The sequence below is a fragment of the Hyaena hyaena genome, unplaced genomic scaffold (assembly GCF_003009895.1).
Source record: "Hyaena hyaena isolate Hyena2069 unplaced genomic scaffold, ASM300989v1 scaffold_66, whole genome shotgun sequence".
In the NCBI taxonomy this organism is placed as follows: Eukaryota; Metazoa; Chordata; class Mammalia; order Carnivora; family Hyaenidae; genus Hyaena; species Hyaena hyaena.
The window spans coordinates 218,656-240,514 of record NW_024080696.1 but is presented as its reverse complement, the minus strand read 5'-3'; the positions used below and the strand labels follow the sequence as shown (position 1 = coordinate 240,514).

The 21,859-nt window shown below is 35.5% G+C and overlaps 1 pseudogene; it reads right to left on the bottom strand.

Annotated features, from left to right (window-relative positions):
- Positions 1-21,045: 21,045 nt before the first annotated feature.
- On the bottom strand, positions 21,046-21,166 carry LOC120231891 (annotated as a pseudogene).
- Between the last annotated feature and the right edge of the window lie 693 nt (positions 21,167-21,859).

Genomic DNA, 21,859 nt, shown 5'->3' with positions numbered 1-21,859 from the left:
TTGTCTATTCTCAAGATTCCATGGGTTGCCTGGGTGTTTCCTGCTTTCTCCTGGGCTTACTCATGTGGCTGAATTCCACTGCATCTTTGGCTGGGTGTGCTAATTCACATATCTGGAAATCAGGGCTAATTTTTCCCTAGGGCACTTCAGTTCTGCTTTGTGGCTGTGTGGCTAGACTAGTATCCATACATGGTATTTCAGGACAGTGTTTTTAAAAGAGTGAAGGTGGAAGCTACAAGGGCTCTTGAAGCCTAGCGTCCAGAATTCAAACAACTCTGCCACATTCTGTTTGTTAAAACAAATCATAAGGCCAGCACAAAATTATGATCATGGTATCAATGACTCCACCTCTAGATGGGAAGAATAGCTAAACATAAAGCAGAGAAGTATATGCACTGGGAAGTAATCTGTGGTTGTTCAGAGGGAAAGGTTTGGAACAATTTGAACAAGTTCAGATCTTGGTTCTGTTATTCTTGGTTCTGTACCCTTGGATTAACTACATAATTTCTTTCTGCCTCAGTTTTATTATCTCTAATGTGAGACTAATAATCATCCATACCTCATATGGTTACTGCTGGGAACTAAATGTGTATGTAAAGTATATAAAGTGTAACAGAGCCTGGTATATTGTAAACTCTATGTGAATGCTCACTTTTTGTATTTCATTTTCTGCTTCCACATTATTATCTCTTGTTTATTCTTTGTTCTTCTTTAGTATGATCTCTGTTCCTCCTACTCTTTTAAGTCTGTAACGGTCATTAGTGATCCTCACATTTAACAGATTGTTTTATCATATGTTGTTATTAATATCCTTTCTTCTGGAATCACACTAGTGATTTCCCTGATTACCGTTTAACAGGATCTTTTGGATCTTTTTTTTTCTTCCACTTCTTCATTTTATTGTTCACAAGTGGTCTTTCCTTTTGTCCACTTTCTTCCTTTCTCAGCTGTCTCCCCTAGGCTAATCTCATCTAGTCCCATTTTGTGAATTAGTAACACATACTAATACCAAATATGCTTCTTTATTTCTCAACATTATTTCAGTTTCCAGCTGCCTACTTGATATGAACCACAAGTTCTTCAAATCCAAGTTTTCTACCACAAAACTTCCCTGTCAAACTTCACTGCATTCTACATTCCCATAATGAGAAATTGTATTATCATCATAGGATAATGGTCCAAAACTTGGACCATCTTATACCCCTATTCCTGTCACTTAATCTCTACAGCTACCTTATTCCATATGCAAAACTCTAGTTGTGATGATATGTCTTTGTTGGACTGTTCTAAGAAATACTACCACTGGTCTTCCTGTTTGCACTGTTAACACTTCCTCTCCTCTGTTGCCTCAACTACCTTTGTACATACAGATCTGTCAGTACCTCTATTCAAAAAAATTATGATTACAATGTACTGATTACACAATTAAAATCCTTGGAGGGGAGATCTCCGTTTCTTTTGTGGTCTCTTCTCATCCTTATCCCAATATTCTTTTTCTGCTGCTACACACATACTTCTAATCATTTTATAATTCTAAGTTGCTTTTGGGGGGGGCTCTTTATTCTGCTTGACATATGTTTCTTTGCCTTCTCCCCTTCCTCTTTGAATGTGTGCAGTTATCCCTCATTAGAGTTTAAGCTCCATGAGAGCAGGAAGGAGACTTTGTTTTATACATTTTTGTGTACATGACACCTACCAATGTGTCTACCCTGTAGCATCATTGAATATCTGGTTTTTTAAAATGCTTACTTACATTTGAGAAAGCAAGTTGGGGAGGGGCAGAGAGACTGGGAGTCAGAGAATCCCAAGCAGGCTTCATGCTGTCAGCACAGAGCCAGATGTGGGGCACAAACCATGAGATCGTGACCTGAGCTGAAATCAAGAGTCTGACGCTTAACCAACTGAGCCAACCAGGTGCCCTGAATATCTGACTTTTTTATGTTTATTTATTTTGAGAGAGAGTGTGCATAAGCAAGTGTGAGTGGGGAGGGAGAGAGAGAGAGAGAACAAGAGAGATAATCTAAAGGGGACAGGGGGTTCTATTTCACAAACTGTCAGATCATGAGGTGAGAGGAGATCAAGAGTCTATTGCTTAACTGACTGAGCCACCCAGGTACCCCTGAATGTCTGGTTTTAAATGTATGAAGCTTGGTAAAGATTTCTCTCCTCTTCACTTGCCATTTCTCAAAACACTGTTGATTCTTTCACAGGTTTTATTGGAATATACCTCAAATAGTAGTGTCTGTTGTAACTTCTTCCCCATTAGCCTCTGATTATGTCTGTGGGCAGAGACTTTGCTTTACTCATCTTCTGAAACATTTCTTATACAACACTACACATACAATGTTGAATGAGTGACTTCCTACTCAACTGTCCTGTAGTTTATCCATCATTTACTTAGTCATTGGGTTACTGGCCACACCACATATGGCCAGTCACAATCCTCATGATGACCTCCCCTTTGGACTGCTGATAATAAAATTTTTAAAAAGCACTGTAACAAATATACTTTAAAATATTAAATGATAGAATTTCACAGAAAGCATCTTTGAGCATATGTTAGAATCATTAATAAAAAATGTTATTTAGTAAAAAAGCCAATGTCAAAATCAAAAAGCACATAATGCTAAAAATGTGTTAAATAGTAACTTATTTTCAGTGAAAATACCAAAAATATCTAGGAATGTCCAACTGAAAATATTATATCAAGATATGGAAAAATAATTATAAAACCAAACTCAAAGTAATGTATTTAGTATTATAAATTAAAGAAGATCTTCTTATAAGCATTAATCAGGTATAATTTTAAAATATTGAGATGAAATGCCACACTTAGAATAATATGTGCAATTCCATTTAGTTTTCCCAAATGTAGAAATCAATAAAAATTGAAAACATATGTATAATGAAGGAATTTCAGCAGAATGGTTTTGTTTTAATCTCAGAGAAAATGTGTTCTAATAGTGTTCTCATTGGGAATAAAATAACTGTATTTATATAATCATGAAACGAAAGAAATGGGTTGATGGTCATAAAACTCCCTTGGTAGTCAGGCATTGTTAATTTAAAAGTAGGAAGGCAGGGTTTGAAGTTAATGAGGGGGTGAGCCACCATGCAATTTAGTTAAACTGTTTAACACAAAAGCTGGTAGAAATATGGAAAGAGAGTTCCAGAGGGAGTAATAGAAGAAAAGGTTGTAAATCAGTCTATGAAAAAGAAAAGAGAAAAACAGAACATCCTTTTAGAGGAAATGAGAATCTCATAGTTCCATTATTTGATAGATTAGAGCAATCAAAGGGATGGGAAATGCCAAATTCAGTCATTTGATAGATTGGAGGAATCACAATAAAGACATAAAGGTAAATTTGTATTTCTCATGAGGATGATCAAAGTGGATTTTAGGTACTCCCATGGCTGTTAAATATAAAGTTGACTTTAATTCTTCCCTGGGTGCCTGAAAATGTGTCTTTCCTGTTCCTAGAAAGAGTAAAGTTACTTCTAGACCTTTATTTTCAGACTGCCTAAAAGTCAAAATTATATTATACTCTGGGAGGGAACAGCCATTTTCAGAGTTAGTGGTTACAGCAGAGATAAAAATTTCACTGTCTACACAGAGTAAATTGAGTAGAAGTTGGTCAGGACCCAAAGTAGCAGTAGTGAAAAATCTGCAAAAAATTATTTCATTTCATTCCTTCTTTCATCTATTTATTTATTTAATAACCATCATATGCCTACTGTGAAATTATTTTAACCTGTTATAACCCAATGATTAAGTGTTAAAATTGAGTCTTTCAGAACTTGAATAACTAGTGGTTTTCAAGGTCCCTTACCTGAGCTTTTCCTAATTTTTAGATATCAGTTATATGTTGAACATCTCTTTTTATATCACACATAAAATGTATTTACGTAGCATCAAAGTATTTTTCAGTTAATTCTAATTTTATTTTAAATTAGCTTATCTTGAATTAATAAGTGTAGTTTACACAATGGGCAAAAAGCAGTTAAACAGTAAGACCATGGATTCCTATAGCCAGGGAAATGCTGGCAATTAGAACCCAGAAAAGCTTGTAGAATCAATGGCTTTGTACTGCAGGAAGATTATTTTATGAGGTCATACTCAATCTGAAAGCAGTTCTTTTCCTGCCACAAGATGGGATTGACTATAAAACTGGTATCAACACAGAACAAACTTGACACCTTGAAAACAGACAAAGACAGTTAGCAGTGTAACACAGGCTAAGAGGAGACCAGTCATTCCCAGGTAAAAACAAATAGTTCAATTATGTTCATTTTCTGGTAATGGCAAGAGAAAAGTTATCTCCAGGGCTATTTCCAATATAGAGTAAACATACAATTGAAGAATATAAACCTCCTTATAATATAGTAAATATAAATTGTATTTCAAGTGTCAACACTATGCGCTTGCAGAGACAACATTCTTTGCAACCTTAGGGAAATTTTGTTAAGTAGAAGCAATAATTCTGCCACAGACTTATCTGAAAAAGAAAATAACCAGGTTATGGTTAATATGGAAATAAAGTTAGAAGAAAATAGAAATATTTATATGCATTATATATGAGTAAATACCAGGACTTCTGAGGAAAGATTAAAGATTGACCTATATACTATATATCTATGTAATTATGATTAATGTGTAATCCTTTCTGAATTGGTCTTTTTCATTACTATTGGATCCACAGATCTCATTCAGTCCTTTATTTTTAAAACATAAATCTTTAAATAAAATAATTATGATTCGGACAGAGATCTTGACCAAGTTAATTGGACCGGGCATCTGCAATCAAGTTTTACTGCCCAGTCTTGTCAACCTAAGTGGGCAGCACCTGCACGAACTGATACTTTCCTAAGACTGACCTATTAGTGTGTGCTTCACTTTACTTAGTGTCACACTAACATCTCTTAGCTTAGGTAAAAGTTGAAGGGATAAGAGGTACCTGGGTGGCTCAGTCAGGCATCCAACGTCGGCTCAGGTCATGATCTTGCGGTTTGTGAGTTCAAGCCCCACATCTGGCTCTGTGCTGACAGCTCAGAGCCTGGAGCCTGCTTTGGATTCTTTGTCTCCCTCTCTCTCTGCCCCTCCTCAACTCATGCTCTGTCCATCTCTGTCTCTCGAAAATAAACATTAAAATAAATTTTTTAAAAAGTGAGGGGATGAGTTTTCTTACTCTGTATGCTGTGGTATAGCCATAGAATTGAACACAGCATAAATTCTGTTAATTCTCGACATGGATCTTCCTTGTAACAATTGAATTAATTGTGTTTATATGTCTAATATGGAAGACTTATTTATATTGTAGATCTGAGCAGTGCCACTTCTGGCGTGTTATTTTTACTATTAATTTTGTTAACGTAAAATATTTTAAAATTCAGAAATCTAAAAGAATGAAAAGTCTCAAGTGAAATCCTTGTGTTCCCACTTCCTTGCTCAGAAATAACCCCTAGTGATATATAAAGTGAATCTTTAAAGCTTTTTATCACCCATTAAAAATACATTTATATCTATTCTACAGATGAGGAAAGTGAGTTATAAAGAGATAAATAAGGAACCTAATATCATACAATTAGTAAGTGGTGGAATGGGTACTTAAACACAGGCAGGGCTGTAGAATCACTGGGCTAACCAACTATTACATATTCCCTGTCTTATTGAAAATTAAAAATATATTTTAACATAAGGATATTATACTGTTCTTACTGTCTTGTGATATGATCTTTACTCTTAATGTATTTTGTAAATACATAACTTATTTTTTATTGTTTTCAAATTTGTGCATGGTATTTAAATGTTAGCACTCACTGTATGTAGTTTCACCATATAACATTTAATGGGCATTTAGGCTATTAATATTAAAGGCTATCTTTGTATACACATCTTTGTGTTTCAAGTGTCAACATTGCACACTTAGAGAGACTTAATTGAGTCTGCATGTTAGTTTTTTTGTGGGAGAGATTTTTAGAAGGGGGATTGCCATGTCACAGTATGTACACATTTTAATTGACTTCCTTAAAGACTTAGTGTATGAGAGCTTGTTTTCCCAATTTTTTACCAACACAGAATATGGTCAATCATTTCAAACCCTTTCCAAGGTAATACATAAAAAAGTAGGATTGAGGGGCTGCTGGGTGTCTAGTTGGTTAAGCATCTGACTTCGGCTCAGGTCATGGTATTGTGATTCAGGATTTCGAGCCTGCATCAGGCTCTGTGCAGACAGCTCAGAGGCTGGAGCCTGCTTCAGATTTTGTGTCTCCCTTTCTCTCTTCCCCTCCCCTTTTCATGTTCTGTCTCTTTCTATCTCTCAAAAATAAATAAACACTAATTTTTTTTTAAAGAGCAGGATTGATTTGTTTTCTCATTTGTGATTTCTTGATAATATTGAAAGCTGACCATCCACTTATGGACATGTTAGAGTTTACCATTTTTTTGAATACTTGTATGTTTTTCCCACTTCATGTTAATTTAGTTAATTTTTGCTTATTGTTTGGATGAACTCTATATTTTCTATACTAACCCTTCATATGTTGAATGCTCACTGTTAGTATATTCCCATCTTTATATAAGAACATCATAAAGCTAAATATCATAATTAAAGTAGCCAGTCATTCTTTATCTTTGAGTTATATATTACTCTTTGAAGAGGTATCAACATATCTGGAAGTAGTAACAACATAATTGAATTTGTGGATATAAATAGAATTTATTCACACCAGATGATGTTGGAGAAGGTGATTCTGGGTAGAGTTCATTATATGAGCAAAGGAATAGTGATGAGAGAAAAACACACAGGTGTGTTCAGGGAAAATATTTATCATTTGGTGTACTGGAGTGCAAAATGTGAGGTAGACAGTGGCAGCAAATGTGATTAATAAAAGCAAGTATGTAGGTGCTCAATAATGGAGAAAAAGTGTGGTATAATCAGAAAATTGGAAGTGTGCCTTATAGCAATGAGGAACCACATATGGGGATGTGAAACAGTCTAATTTGTATTATAGAAGGTTCTAAAAATTGTAGGAAGGATGGATTTGAGAAATTCAAGATGCTGGTGACCTAAGGAGCTATAGCATAGACTAAACGATGCTCAGCTAAAGCTAGGGTTCAGGTATTTTGAAGAAGAAATGAGATCCTCTGTATTAGCACTGAAAGTTGCCAAATTTAAAAAAAAATCAAATACCTTCTAGTTTACCTAAAATTTTATAATTTTAATTCCTAAAAGTCTTTAGGTCCTGTTTTCCACATTCAACAGTATGCTACAAAAAGCTGAAATTGCTCCTGGAAAATTTTCTATTGACAATGTTTAGAAAGCTTATGTTACCTTTGTGTAATATTTTGTATAATGTCATAATACTTATATGATTTATGAATAAAAACATAAATGTATAATTTTCTTTTCTCTGTTAAAAAACAAAATTCAACTGAGTAAATCTGAAGATTGATTTGGACTGTTAAATGATTCACGAATCTAGCAAGTAGAGAAGAACTCTGAGGAGTTGTACAAAATAAAGGTTTTATAGGGTAAAGGGTGAGGTAAGAAAGTTATTAGCAAAAAATAAATAAATAAATTGTTCCAGGCAAGATCACTTTTCATAAGGGAAAAGAATAGAGGATCTTGGGGCACCTGGGTGGCTTAGTCGGTTAAGCATCTGACTTTCGCTTAGGTCATGATCTCGCGGTTCGTGGGTTCGAGCCCTGCGTCGGGCTCTGTGTTGACTGCCAGCTCAGAGCCTGGAGCCTATTTCAGAGTCTGTGTCTCCCTCTCCCTCTGACACTCCCCTGCTCGCGCTGTCTCTCTCTCTCTCTCTCCTAGAAATAAATAAAAATATAAAAAAAAAAAAAAGAATAGAGAATCTTATGTAGATTATCTCATCCTACTTTGAGGATAGAGAGGGCCTTTGTGACAGATTACTTCATTGAGACTGATCAGAAAATTCCTGACTGACTGGTTAAGACTTACATTTCTGGGACAGGTTGAAACTGCAATTAGATTAGGTATTAAGTCCCATTTGGTGACTTGGTCTAAGTGATGCCATTTGGGGACTGTGGTTTATTTTTTAACAATTCTCCCTCAAGTATCAGACTTTTCAGTTTAACTGAGAGATGTGATAAAAATTTAAGGCCTTAGTGGTTCTCTCAGCTACTGCTCTACACTTCTTGTACCTTTAAATCAACTCTCTGTGTGATAGTTACAGGTCATGTGTTTGTTGTTTTCTTGTGTTTTGTTTTGTTTTGCTAAATACCTGTGGTATTCATAGGCCACAATTTTAGGTCCACAATCCTTAAGTTGTTTTTTTCACTTCCACTCTGATGTTCCACTTAGAACATCTGCTTGGTAGTTAGCAGCTATGAATGGATATTTAAAGCCCTTCCACTTTCTTTACACCATACACAAAAATAAACTCAAAATAGATGAAAGAGCTAAATGTAAGACCAGAAGCCATAAAAATCTTCAAGGAGAAAGCAGGCAAAAACCTCTTTGACCTTGGCCACAGCAACTTCTTACTCAAAATGTCGCCACAGGCAGAGGAAACAAAAGCAAAAATGAACTATTGGGACCTCATTGAGATAAAACAAAACAAAACAAAAAAACTTCCGCACGGTGAAGGAAACAATGAGCAGCCAACAAAATTGGTGAAGATGTTTGCAAATGACGTATCAGATAAAGTGTTAGAATCTAAAATCTATTAAGATCTTATACTCAACTTCCCCAAAACAAATAAACCAGTGAAGAAATGGGCAAAAGACATGAATTGGCACTTTTCCAAAGAAGACATCCAGATGGCTAACAGACACATGAGAAAATGCTAGACATCACTCATCATCAGGCAAATACAAATCAAAACCACAATGAGATACCACCTCACATCTGTCAGAATGGCAAAAATTAACAACTCAGGCAACAACAGATGTTGGCAAGGATGCGGAAAAAGAGGAACCCTTTTGCATGCTGGTGGGAAGGCAAAATGATGTAGCTGGTCTGGAAAACAATATGAATGTTCCTCAAAAAGTTAATTGAACTACTAGGTATTTATCTAAAGGAGACAGGTCTGCTGTTTCCAGGAGGCACATGTACCCCAATGTTTATAACTATGCTATCAGCAATAGCCAAAATATGGAAAAAGCCTAAATGTCTATCAACTGATGAATGGATAAAGTAGATGGTGTGCATGTGTGTGTGTATGTATGTATGTATGTATATATATATATGGGAATATTACTTATTGATCAAAAAGACTGAAATCTTGCCATTTGCAACAGCGTGAATGGAACTAGAGTGTATTATAAGAGGCAGAATTAAAGAAAGATATTCCACTCACATGTGGAATTTAAGATACAAAACGGATGAAAATAAGGGAAGGGAAGCAAAAATAATATAAAAAGAGGGAGGGCGATAAAACATAAGAGACTCTGAAATACAGAGGACAAACAGGGTTGCTGGAGGGATTTTGAGGGTGATGGGCTAAATGGGCAAGGGACGTTAAGGAAGACACTTGTTAGGATGAGCACTGGGTGTTATATATATAGGGGATGAATCACTGGATTCTACTCCTGAGATCATTATTACACTATATGCTAACTAAATTGGATGTAAATTTAAATAAAAGCTAGAGAGCTAGCTAGCTAGCTATCTCTTGAGAGGATACAATGCAACAGGGAGATTATTATGATGACCATAAGCAGAATAATTCCCAAATTTGGAGTGCACTTCAGAGCCATTGTCCTCAGGACCCAAATCAATCAAAGAAGGTCCCCATTGAAGGAGTCACGCATTTTAAAAAGTCCAGTACCTTGCTTAGTGACCTTTTATAACTTTTAGTTTCCGTAGAAGTGTTAATCAAGACACAGCAGGTGGTCTAGCCAAAGAAAAGACCCCTCCTTGCTCACCTAAAAGATCATCAAGGACTATCCTATTATCAAGAACTATTTTGGCTAGAGAATCAAAAGATCTTTGTTGGGATAGTATTGTTTTAGCAGCAGATTTTGCCATAATTTTAAGATTTAAGAAGAAGTTCTTGATCATAGTCTTATTTACATTTATCACTAATGAGGTAAATAGAGACCTGCCAAAAGGAATAAATTCTGAATCACAAAGCTTCCTAGTAGGTCTTTTTAACTCAATAATATAAATTCAAGGAGTTGACCAGTGAGATGTTTTCTTTTGCTGATGAAAAGTTAGGGGCACAGTTAGATTTTTTTCCTAGCCTGACATAAAAGTCTTTTTCTTTTTTTAATTCCAGAGCTCATCCTCCATCCCCTCACATACAATGGCCTGGAAGATCTAGATGAGACATTATCTTTCCAGGTCTAACAAGAGGAAAAGTACAGAAGAAACATTTAAAGTATGAAGTTTTGATCACCTGTCTTGGGTAAGAAAAGCAGTCTGTGTCAGCTATTTATCTTCCTTGGCAATTAGATTTAGAGATCTCCAGCATCTATACAGGACCAGGTACCACATATGTGATGTGTACCCAAATCTTAATACCTTCTAGTTTTAAAGCATTATCAGTAGTTATGAGCACTTGGTAAAGTCCTTTCCAGGTGGGCATGAGAGCTGTTTTGCTCTGATGAAGTTTCCAAAATGATTGTCAGGCCAACAGGTTGTGACCAACAAGATCCTTCAAATTGGAATCCAGGAAGACTTCTTTAATCTGCTAATAGTCTTGAGTATAAGGTATTAGAGACTTACAATAGCTGCTTATACCAGTATTATCCTCTCAATGTCCATTCATATTGTCAGAAATACAAATTCTCATTTTTTTATGGCTGAATATATTCCTCTGTGTGTGTGTGCGCACGTGTGTGTCTGTGCGTGTGTATCACATCTTCTGTATCCATTTGTCTCGATAGATATTTGGCTTGTTTCCATATCTTGATTATTGTAAGTAATGTTGCAATAACATAGAAGTGTTATATTTTTGAATTAGTATTTTCATTTTCCTTGGGTACATACCCAGTGGTAGAAGTACTCAGTCCTAGGAACTTCCATTTTTAATTTCCAGAGGAATCTCTATACTTTGTTCACAGTGGCCATAACAGTTTACATTGCCACCAACAGTGCAAGAGGGTTCCTTTCTTTACATCCTTACTACACTTGTTATTTTTTATCTTTTGGATACTAGCAATTCTTACTGGTGTGAAGTGGTGTCTCATTTTAGTTGTGATTTGCATTTCCCCTGATGATTAATTATGTTGAGCACCTTTCCATGTACCTGTTGACCATCTATGTTTTCTTTGGTATGTCTATTAAGATCCTCAGTCAGCTTTTTAATCAGATTGATCACTTTTTGGTGTTGGGTTTTAGAAATTCTCTGTATATTTTGGATATTTACCTGTTATTGAATATATTATTTACAAATTTATTCTCTCATTAAGTATGATGCCTTTTGTTTTGTTGATGATTTTCTTTGCTGAGCAAAAGCTCTTCATTTTGGTGTGGTCCCAATATTTATTTTTGCTTTTGTTTTCCTTGCCTGAAGAGACCAATCTGTAAATAAGTTGCTAAGACTGATGTCGAAGAAATTACTGCCCAAGCTTTCTTCTAGGAGTTTTATGTTTTCAGGACTCACATTTAAATGTTCAATCCATTTTGAATTTATTTTTGTGTATGGTATAGGAAAGTTTTCTCAACAACCATTTATTTAAAGGACTGTCTTCCCCAGTGTAGACTCTTGCCTCCATTGTCATCAATTAATCATAAAGGTGTGAGTTTATTTCTGAGCTTTTTATCCTATTCCATTCGTTATGTGTCTGTTTTTATTCCAGTGTGATACTGTTTTGATTACTGCAGCTTATGGTTTATCTCAAAATTTGTGATTGTAATACTTCAAGATTGCTTTGGCTATTAGAGGTCTTTTATTACACATTTTGGGACAGTTTTAGTTCTGTGAAAAATACTGTTGGTATTTAGATAGGGATTGCATAAATCTGTAGATTGCTTTGGGTGGTATGGACATTTTAACTATATCAACTCTTATAGTCCATGAGTATAGAATTATCTTTCCATGTGTTTGTATCATCAGTTCTTCCATCAGTGTTTTACAGTTTTCATCATATAAGTCTTTCACCTCCTTAATTCACTTTATTCCTAGATATTTTATTCTTTTTGGTACAATTATAAATTGGAATGTTTTCTTAATTTTTCTTTGTACTTTGTAATTAACATATAGGAATGCAACAGATTTCTGTATATTAATTTTGTATCCTGTAACTGTACTGAATTCATTTACCAGTTCTGATAACCTTTTGGTGGAGTCTTGATGGTGTTCTATTTATAGTATCCTATCATCTACAAATAGTAACAGTTTTACTTATTCCTTATAAGTTTTTTATGTCTGAATGCCGTGCCTAGGACTTCTAGTACAACATTGAATAAAAGTGGTGAGGTAGGCATCCTTGTGTTTCTGAACTTAGTAGAAACACTTTCAATTTTTTTTTCTCCATTGAGTATAATATTAACTGTGGGTTTTTCATATATGGTCTTTAATATGTTGAGGTTTATTACTTTCTAAATCCAGTCTGTTGAGAATTTTTATCATGAATGAATATTATATGTTGTCACATGCTCTTCTGTATCTATTAGACTGATTGTATGGTTCTTATTTTTCTTGTTAATGTAAATGCATCACATTTACTGATTTGTAAATATTGAACCACAACTTGCATCTCCTGACTAAATCCCACTTGAACATAGTGAATGATCCTTTTGATGTACTGTTGAATTTGGTTTGCTAATATTTTGTTGCTTATTTCTGTGTCTGTCTTCATTATAAATATTAGCCTGTAGTTTCTTGGTAATTTTTTTTTGTCTAGTTCTGGAATCAGGGTAATGCTGACCTCACAGAATGAATTTGGAAGTTTTCCTTTCTCTTCTGTATTCTAGAATAGTTTGAAAAGAATAGATATTAACTCCTCTTTACATGTTTGAATTACTTTCCACTTAAATAAGTCCCTTTACTATTTATTATATGACTAGTTTAGTGGTAGTAAACTCCTTTTTGTTTTCCTGGGAACCTTTCTCCTTCCATTCTGAATGATAACCTTGCCAGGTAGAGTATTCATAGCTATAGTTTTTTCTTCCTTTCAGCAGTTTGATGTTATTATGCCACTCCCTTCTGGCCTGCAAAGTTTCTGCTGAAAAATAAGATGGTAGCCTTATGGGGTTTCCTTTGGAAGTTTTTGTTTGAAAATTATCTTTAAACTTTGGCATTGTAATTATTATGTGTCATGGTGTGGATTTCCTTGAGTTCGTCTTGTTTGGAATTCTCTGTTCTTCCTGATACCAGATTTTGTTTTCTTCCCCAGATTGAGAGTTTTTCAGCTGTTATGTACTCAAATAACTTTTCTACCCCTTTCTCTTTCTCTTCTCCTTACGTAAAGGAGATGTTTGCTTGATGTTACCCAAATATTCCTTAAGCTATCCTTATTTTTTAACACTTTTCTTTTTGCTGCTCAGCTTGATTACTTTCCATTACCTTCTCTTCCAGATCACTGATCCAGTCTTTTGTATCTGCTAATCTATTGTTGTTTTCTTCTAGTGTATTTTTCATTGCAGTTATTGTATTCTCCAACTATGGTTCTTTTTCTATATTTTCAATCTCTTTATTGAAGCTTCCTCTGAGTTGTTTCATTCTTCTCTCCAGTCTGCTGAGCATCTTTATGATTATTACTCTAAACTCTTTGTCATTCACATTGCTTATTTCTGTTTAATTTAGTTATTTTTTGAGGTTTGGCTTGTTCTTTCATTTGGAGCATATTCCTCAGTGTCCTCATTTTGCTTGATTTTCTGTGTGTGTTTCTGTGAATGAGGCAGAACAGCTCCTTCTCATAAACTAACGGAATGGTCTTATGTACGGTCATCCCCTGTGTAGACTGTGTGGCTGGTGACTTGGGATGACTGGAGATGGACTGGGAATGCATTGGGGCTTTACACCCAGAGGGCACCCTGGGAGGATAGCTGACATAGGTGTAGGATATGTAGTGGTGCATATATATGGGAAGATGTAAGTACATATGGTGTAGGCTAGGGACTCAGGGTTCAGTGAGGTGGTAGGCCAGCTATGAAATCCAGAGCCTGTAATTGAGATAGAGTGTGATAAACTATGGGGCTTACCCTTCTCTCCAACACAGAGAGAGTTCCAGTGCTACCCCATCATTTGGCAGGGTTCTGGGATAGTTCTTCTATATCCTAGTTACTCTTAAACTAGAGCCTTTTCTTTGCTCCAGGGCATCTGCTGGGTGTGGGCTAGGGTCCAGGGCTTGCTGAGGCAGCAGGCCTCCTATGGCATCAAGACCCTCTTCCCATATGCACTGTTAAGATGGAGGGAAAATGTAAACCATGGGTATTGCCAGCTCCTCAGACCCAGAGAGTTCGTTCCATCAGCTCTACCTCTGTTTGACAAAGTTCTAGGGCCGGATCTTTTATATTCTGATTGCTGTTTTAATCTGTGGCTTTTTTTTTTTTCTGTGTCCCAGGGTACATGTATCTCCCTCACTGCAGTTCTTGGCATCGGGGGTATTTCCTTTGTTGTTGTGTGTCTGTCTCTCATGCTATTATCTATGTGGTCTATTTTTTGTTGAGCAGAAGCTTTTCAGTAAGCCCTCAGTACTTCTTCAGGAGGTATTACTCTCTAGAAAGGTTTAGATTTGGCATGTCCAGGAGGGGTTGAGTTCAGGGTCTTCCAGCATTGCTACCTTGGATTGGAACCCCAAGGAAGTAATTCTTATCAACATAAATACAAATAAAAGAGGAGAAAGGTCATTCAGAACTTGACTTGGTAAGGATAAATACAAATCTTAAATGTCTTCACAAATATTAGAAAAACCTTTAGGCATCTAGACAGATAATGTTAACTTATCCAACTATCCAAAAAATAAAGTCACACTGAGTTTTTATAACTAGTGAATTTTGTATGTATTTAATGACAGTAATTTTTACAGGAAATCAATAAAGTAGCTGAAGTCTGTTTGCATGTTTATCTGTGTAGATATGTGGTATTTTCTACCCTAGGTGGTATTACTAGAATTAATTTGTACAAGAGCTCTATTTAGTTGGTTTGAAGGCAAGCACCTGTAAGCGTTAGTCACTCTAAAACCATCAGAAAGATAGATGCTAACCCAAATGTCATTCAATAAGTTCATATGACCTCAAAAAATATTTGATATATATGGGGCGCCTGGGTGGCTTAGTCGGTTAAGCGTCCGACTTTCGCTTAGGTCATGATCTCGCGGTTCGTGGGTTCGAGCCCCGCGTCGGGCTCTCTGCTGACTGCCAGCTCAGAGCCTGGAGCCTGTTTCAGAGTCTGTGACTCCCTCTCTCTCTGACCCTCCCCTGCTCACGCTGTCTCTCTCTCTCTCCTAGAAATAAATAAAACATTAAAAAAATATATTTGATATGAAGCCAGCTTAAGATTGAATGTCTCATTAAAGCTTACATGTCTTTAGAGTTATCAAAATTAAGTATAAAACTTTTACCAGTGTTTACTAGCCGAATGAGTTTAGTTATCTTACACAAGAACTGTCGATAATAAAATATCTTGGCATAATGTCTGACTTTACCTACAAAAACATTATTACACATAAGATAATCTAAACATAATCATTAAGAACAGTGAATTAAATAGATGTAAGCAAGATAAAATGTTTTTGTGAATGTACTTTTATCCATATTTATGTCAGCTTAAACAGTTTTTCAAAATCTTTCTGGTAACTTAAAACCTCGAAGTTTTTCTGAGTTGGTTTAAATGATGAATAGTTAAGTTAAATTCATCAAATACCTAGATCATTTCCTAATCAGAAAAAATACTAAAAAATACTAAAGCATTAATTACTCAACATAGGTTTATCTACTGTTGGCTTCTTATTACACAGAAGCTAAAACTATATATGTAAATATATATAGTTGGGTCTGTTATTGCTACACTGGAAAAAATATAGGCTTCTAGAAATTATGAAGTATATTCATAAATATGTCAAATTAAAGAATGCTGGTATAACAGTTCGCAATTGGTTACTTCTTTGAATTCTTAAAACTTAGAAACTTAATTGCTAGTGAAAACTAAGTTATATATGCCATTAAAGCCACCGAACATAATAAGAAATATATCTCCATGTGCCAGAAAAGTGAGATGTGTTTTCAGTAACAAAGGGTATAAGAAATGGAGATGCATTTTTGTTGAGGGCAAAGAAAATAATTTTGTCCTAAATAAGTCTGGTTGTTTAGAGAGGGAAAATATAGGACAAAATAAAAATGTAGGAGAAAAACAGTTGTAGAAGGTTTGTAGAAAAGGAATATTTGAAAAGGAATTTTAATGTGTAGTTAAGCTGGCCAAGATTAAAATGAATTTATTTAAAAATGCATCTTAAAATCAAAAGTAAGCTGGTAAAAATTTAGAATTTGTTTTTTCTCTGTTAAAAGGAAAAGTTTTCTTGGACTTTTGCTTGCTTCTGATAATATTTTAAAGGTAAACAAAATTTTATAATCAAATTTCATAATGATCTGCAATTCTATTTAATCAAATGCTTAAAAATCCTTTTAAAAATATTTTTACCTGGAATATACCAAAGGATTTGCTAAACCAATTAGGCATATTTGATATGTAAATTACATGGGAAGTATAGTCAAATAATACTAAGGCTTCATTATTATATCACATTTGCAATATTGAACTTCATCTACATGTGCCACATTCTACTTCAATAAATAAATAAGGAAAGAAACCCTTAACTGCCAGACAATTGCCATCGTGACATCATTGCAACATGGAAATAGTCTGTTCCTGGATCAGAAATTAAGATAGGTAAACAGTGACTCTAAGTTAAAGAACAGTTCGGGCTTATGGAGAATCCACAATGGTTTCTTGGGTCTTTCCAGCTCCCTGCCAAACCTCATTTTTCATTTTTTACATCCCTTTACCCTTCATAGTGCCTTTAAGAAGACTCAAATTATAGAGAGTAGCAGGAAAATTGCAGATTAGGAGGGTTCTGAGCTCATGTCATCTCAGGGACACATCAAGATAACAACTAAGTTTCTAAACTACTTCTCAAAATGACCTGAAAACTGGCAGAACAGATCTTCCACAGCCAGTTATATAGAGAGATGACCACATCAAAAAGCATAGGAGGGTCTGAAATGACGTTGGGCATCAAATCCCCAGTGCAAGTAACCACAAACAGTTGTCAAATAACAAGGATGCAGAAGCAAGAGGATCGGACACCAGAACTACCTTGGACCCAGCATTGGGAAGATAAGTCCCTATAATGTCTGGCTCTGAAAACTTGTGGGGCTTGATTCTAGGAGAGCTGAAGGGCAATAGAAAACTGAATCCCCACCTTGAAGAGCCAGCAAACTGAATAACTTAGCACAGCACAGAAAAAGTAGTTTGAAAAGTGCCTGGGATATACATGAAGGAAATTTATTGACAGATCTTAGAATGCATGCCAGAAGGGCAAGAATTTGCAGGAGACTTCTCTGGGAATAAAAGTGGGGTGGGCACCCTTTCTCTTCCCCTACCCAGGCTACAGAGCTGGACATTTGTGGGAGCCAGTGTTAAAACTCTTCATCTACCTTGCTAGCCCTGTATGACCTGCCCACCATTCCTCCATAGTAGCTCCTGCCACACTACACCAGTCAGGCAACTCTGGCCAGGACCAGTGCCACTACAAAGTGACTCCTGACCTGAGGAGGCATAGAGACAACCCTGTATACCAGCCTACCCACCGTTTCTACAGCAGGGCCTCTTAGCAGCTCTGCCCTTCAACAGACCTGCAGTTGTGGCAGAGAGGCTAATTACAACTATGTTGGCTACTGGCCCTGCCCACCAATGAGCTATAGTGACTTCTGTTGGACCTCTCAACAGTTTGAGGAGCAAACTGTACAGTGTGCCCACAGCAAGTAAAGAGGTTTAATTTCAGCCAGTTGGGCAAAAGGTAGTCATGACTCGGCCACAATAGGAGGGTGTATGCAGCCCACACAAGGCTGGTGATGAGGAGGGATTAGCTATGAGGCACCACAGGATCTATTTTATACAAGGATACACATTCAAGATATAGCCGACCTTGGGGCGTCTGGGTGGCTTAGTCGGTTAAGCGTCCGACTTTCGCTTAGGTCATGATCTCGCGGTTCGTGGGTTCGAGGCCCACGTCGGGCTCTGTGCTGACTGCCAGCTCAGAGCCTGGAGCCTATTTCAGAGTCTGTGTCTCCCTCTCTCTCTAACCCTCCCCTGCTCACGCTCTCTCTCTCTCTCTCTCTCTCTCTCCTAGAAATAAATAAAAATATTTTTTAAAAAAGTTTTTTAAAATAAAAAAAAGATATAGCTGACCTACCTAATACAGAGAGACAAAATAATGAGATGAAAAAAATATGTCTCGAATAAAAGAACAAGACAAAATCACAGTAAAACAGCTATAAAAGGAAGATCAGCAACATGCCTGATAAAGAGTTCAAGTTAATGGTCATAAAGATACTCATGGGACTTGAGAAGAGTGGATGTTCTCAGTGAAAACTTCAACAAAGAGATAGAAAATAGAAAAAAGAACCATTCAGAGTTGAAGAATTCCATAACTGAAATGAAAAATATGCTACAGAGAATTTAACAACAGATTAGAGGACACAGAAGAATGGATTCGCAACCTGAAAGACAGGGTAATGGAAAGCAATCAAGTGAACAGGAAAAAGTAAAAAAATAGAATACATTGAAGGAAACTTGTAACATCACCATGTAATAATATTTACATTAAAGGGGTCCCAGAAGGAGGAGAATGAGAAGTGCCAGAAAATTATTTGAAGAACAGTTGAAAATTTCCTTCCTGAAGAAGGAGACAAACATTCAGGTCCAGGGATCACAGAGATCCCCTATCACGATGAATCCAGGAAGGTCCACCTCATGACACATAATAATTAAAATGGTAAAAAGATAGAGAATGTTAAAAGCAGCACAAGAAAAGCAAACAGTTACATACAAGGGAAACTCCATAAGGCTATCAGCTGATTTTTCAGCAGAAACTTTCAGGCCAGAATGGGGTGGCATGATATAGTCAAAGTGCTACTCAACCAGGAATACTCTCTCCTTCAATTCTGAATGATAATTTTGCCAGGTAAAGAGTTTTCCCAGACAAACAACAAGAGTTAAAGCAGTTCATCATCACTAAACTGGCCTGAGAATAAATATTAAAGGGAATTATTCAAGTGGAAATGAAAGACCATAACTAGAAGAAAATTTTGAAAAGAAAGAATTTCACAAAAACCTATAGTAAAGTAGTAGATTAATCCCTCATAAGGCCAGTATGGAGGATAAAACACAAAAGTAGTAAGATCAGGTATATCTACAAAAATTTGTCAAGTGATACACAAAATAAAATGACATGAAATATCACATACACATAAAATATGGAGGGGAATAAAACATCAGTCCTTTTAAAATGTGTTTGGAACTTAATCAACTCTCAACTTAATGTCACTGCTATACATATTATAAGATGAAGTCAATAGTAACCACAAATCAAAAACTTTTAATAGATACACTAAAGAAATCCATCAAACCACAGAGGGAGAAAGCAAGAGAAGAAAGGAATGGGGAACTACAACCAGAAGACAGTTAACAAAATGGCAACAAGTATATAACTGTCAATAATTATTCTAAAGGTAAATGGTATAAATGCTCCAATCAAAATATAAAGTGGTAGAATGGGTTAAAAAACAATGCCTATCTATATGCAGTCAAACCTAAAGATAAACAGACTGAAAGTAAAAAGATAGAAAAACATTTACCTTGGAAAATAGAAAGAAAGTAAGCGAGCATGGGGACACCTGAGTGGCTCAGTGGGTTAAACATCAGATTCCTGATTTCAGCTCAGGTCATGCTCTCACAGTTTGTGAGACTGACCCCTACATCAGACTTTGTTTGCACTGACAGCATGAAGCCTTTGTGGGATTCTCTCTCTCCCTCCCTCACTACCCCTGCCCCCCTCTCAAAATAAATAAATAAATTTTTAAAAATTATATAACAAATAGACAAAAAGCATTAAATAGTGATAAAAGGATCAATTCAACAAGAGGACATAAACAACAGCAAATCCCTATGCAGCCAACAAGGCACCTAAATACATAAAGTCTCATACTATTGTATTCTATCCTTTTTTAATCTTTATGTCTGTTAATTTTTGTTTTAACACTCCACTTACATCATGGCTATATTATCCAGTTAGAAAATAAGAAAATCTGTGGCTTTAAGCAATACAGTAGACCAGATAGACCTAACAGATATAAACAGAAAATTATATCCCAAAACAGTAGAATCATCACAATAATTTTTTCAAGTGCATATGGAAAATTATCCAGGACAGATCACATTTTAGGTCACAAAACAAATCTCAGTAAATTTAAGAAGATTGAAATCATATCAAGCATCTTTTCTGACTACAGCAATATGAAGCTAGATATCAGTTATAAGAAAAATCCACAAACACATGTGATACAAAATAACTAGTTAATCAACAACAACAAAAATAAGGAGACAAAAATAAAACCACAACAGTCCAAAATCTTCAGTTTTTAGCAAAGCAGTTCTAACAGGAAACTATGGTGATATATGCCTACCTCAAGAAATGAAGATCTCAAATGAATGCTTAATTTTACATCTAAATGAAATAGAAATAAAATGTCCAATACTAGTAAAAAAAAAGGAGTTAATGAAGATTAGAGCAGAAATAGAGACTAAAAACCTGTAGGAAAGTTCAGTAAAACCCAAAGCTATTTTTTTGAAAGATTATTAAATTGGTAAATCTTTATCCAGACTTTTCAAGATAAAAGAAGACTCAAATAAAATAAGAAAAGGAGAAATAACTGACACCAGACAAATACAAAGGATTGTAAGAAAATACTATGAAAAGTTATATGCCAGCAATTTGGACATAGAGGAAACCTAGATGAATGATGCATTTTTTGAAACATACAATCTTCCAAAACTAAATCAGAAATAGAAAATCTGAACAGACTACTAGTAAAAAAAAAAATGGAATCAGAAAAAACAAACAAAAGTCGAGGACTAGATGGATTCACAAGTGAATTCTCCCATCCAAGTACTAACCAGGCCCGACCTTGCTTAGCTTCCGAGATCAGACGAGATCGGGCGCGTTCAGGGTGGTATGGCCGTAGACCACAAGTGAATTCTAACAAACATTTAAAGACGTTAATTCTTATTCTCCTCAAAGTATTCCAAAGAGGAGGAGGAGGACGAGGAAGAAGAGGAGGAAGGAAATCTTACAAACAACATTCTATAAGACTAGAATTGCCCTGATACCAAAACGAGATAAAGAATACAAAAAAGAGGAAACTATACATAGGCCAACATCCTTGATGAACATAGATGCAAAAATTGTCAACAAAATATTAGCAAGCTGAATTCTATAATACATTAAAAGAATCATTCACCATGCTCAAGGGGGATTTATTTCAGGGATACAAGAATGGTTCAATTCTTGAAAATCAATGAGATACACTACATTGAGAAAACAAGAGATAAAAATCATATGATCATCTCAGTAGATATAGAAAAGTTATTTAACAAAATTAAGTATCTGATCATGATAAAAACTCAAAGTGCTTAGAGGAAATATATCTTAACACAACAAAGGCCACATGAAAAACCCACAACTTAATATTATGCTCAATAGAAGATCATTATTTTTCACTAAGATAAGGAACAAGACAAGTGTATACACTCTTGCCACTTTTATTCAACACAGTTCTGGAATTCATAACCATAGCAATTTGACAAGAAAAAAGGCATTAATATTGGTAAGGAGGAAGTGAAACTGCCACTATTTTCAGATGACATGATGCTATAAATA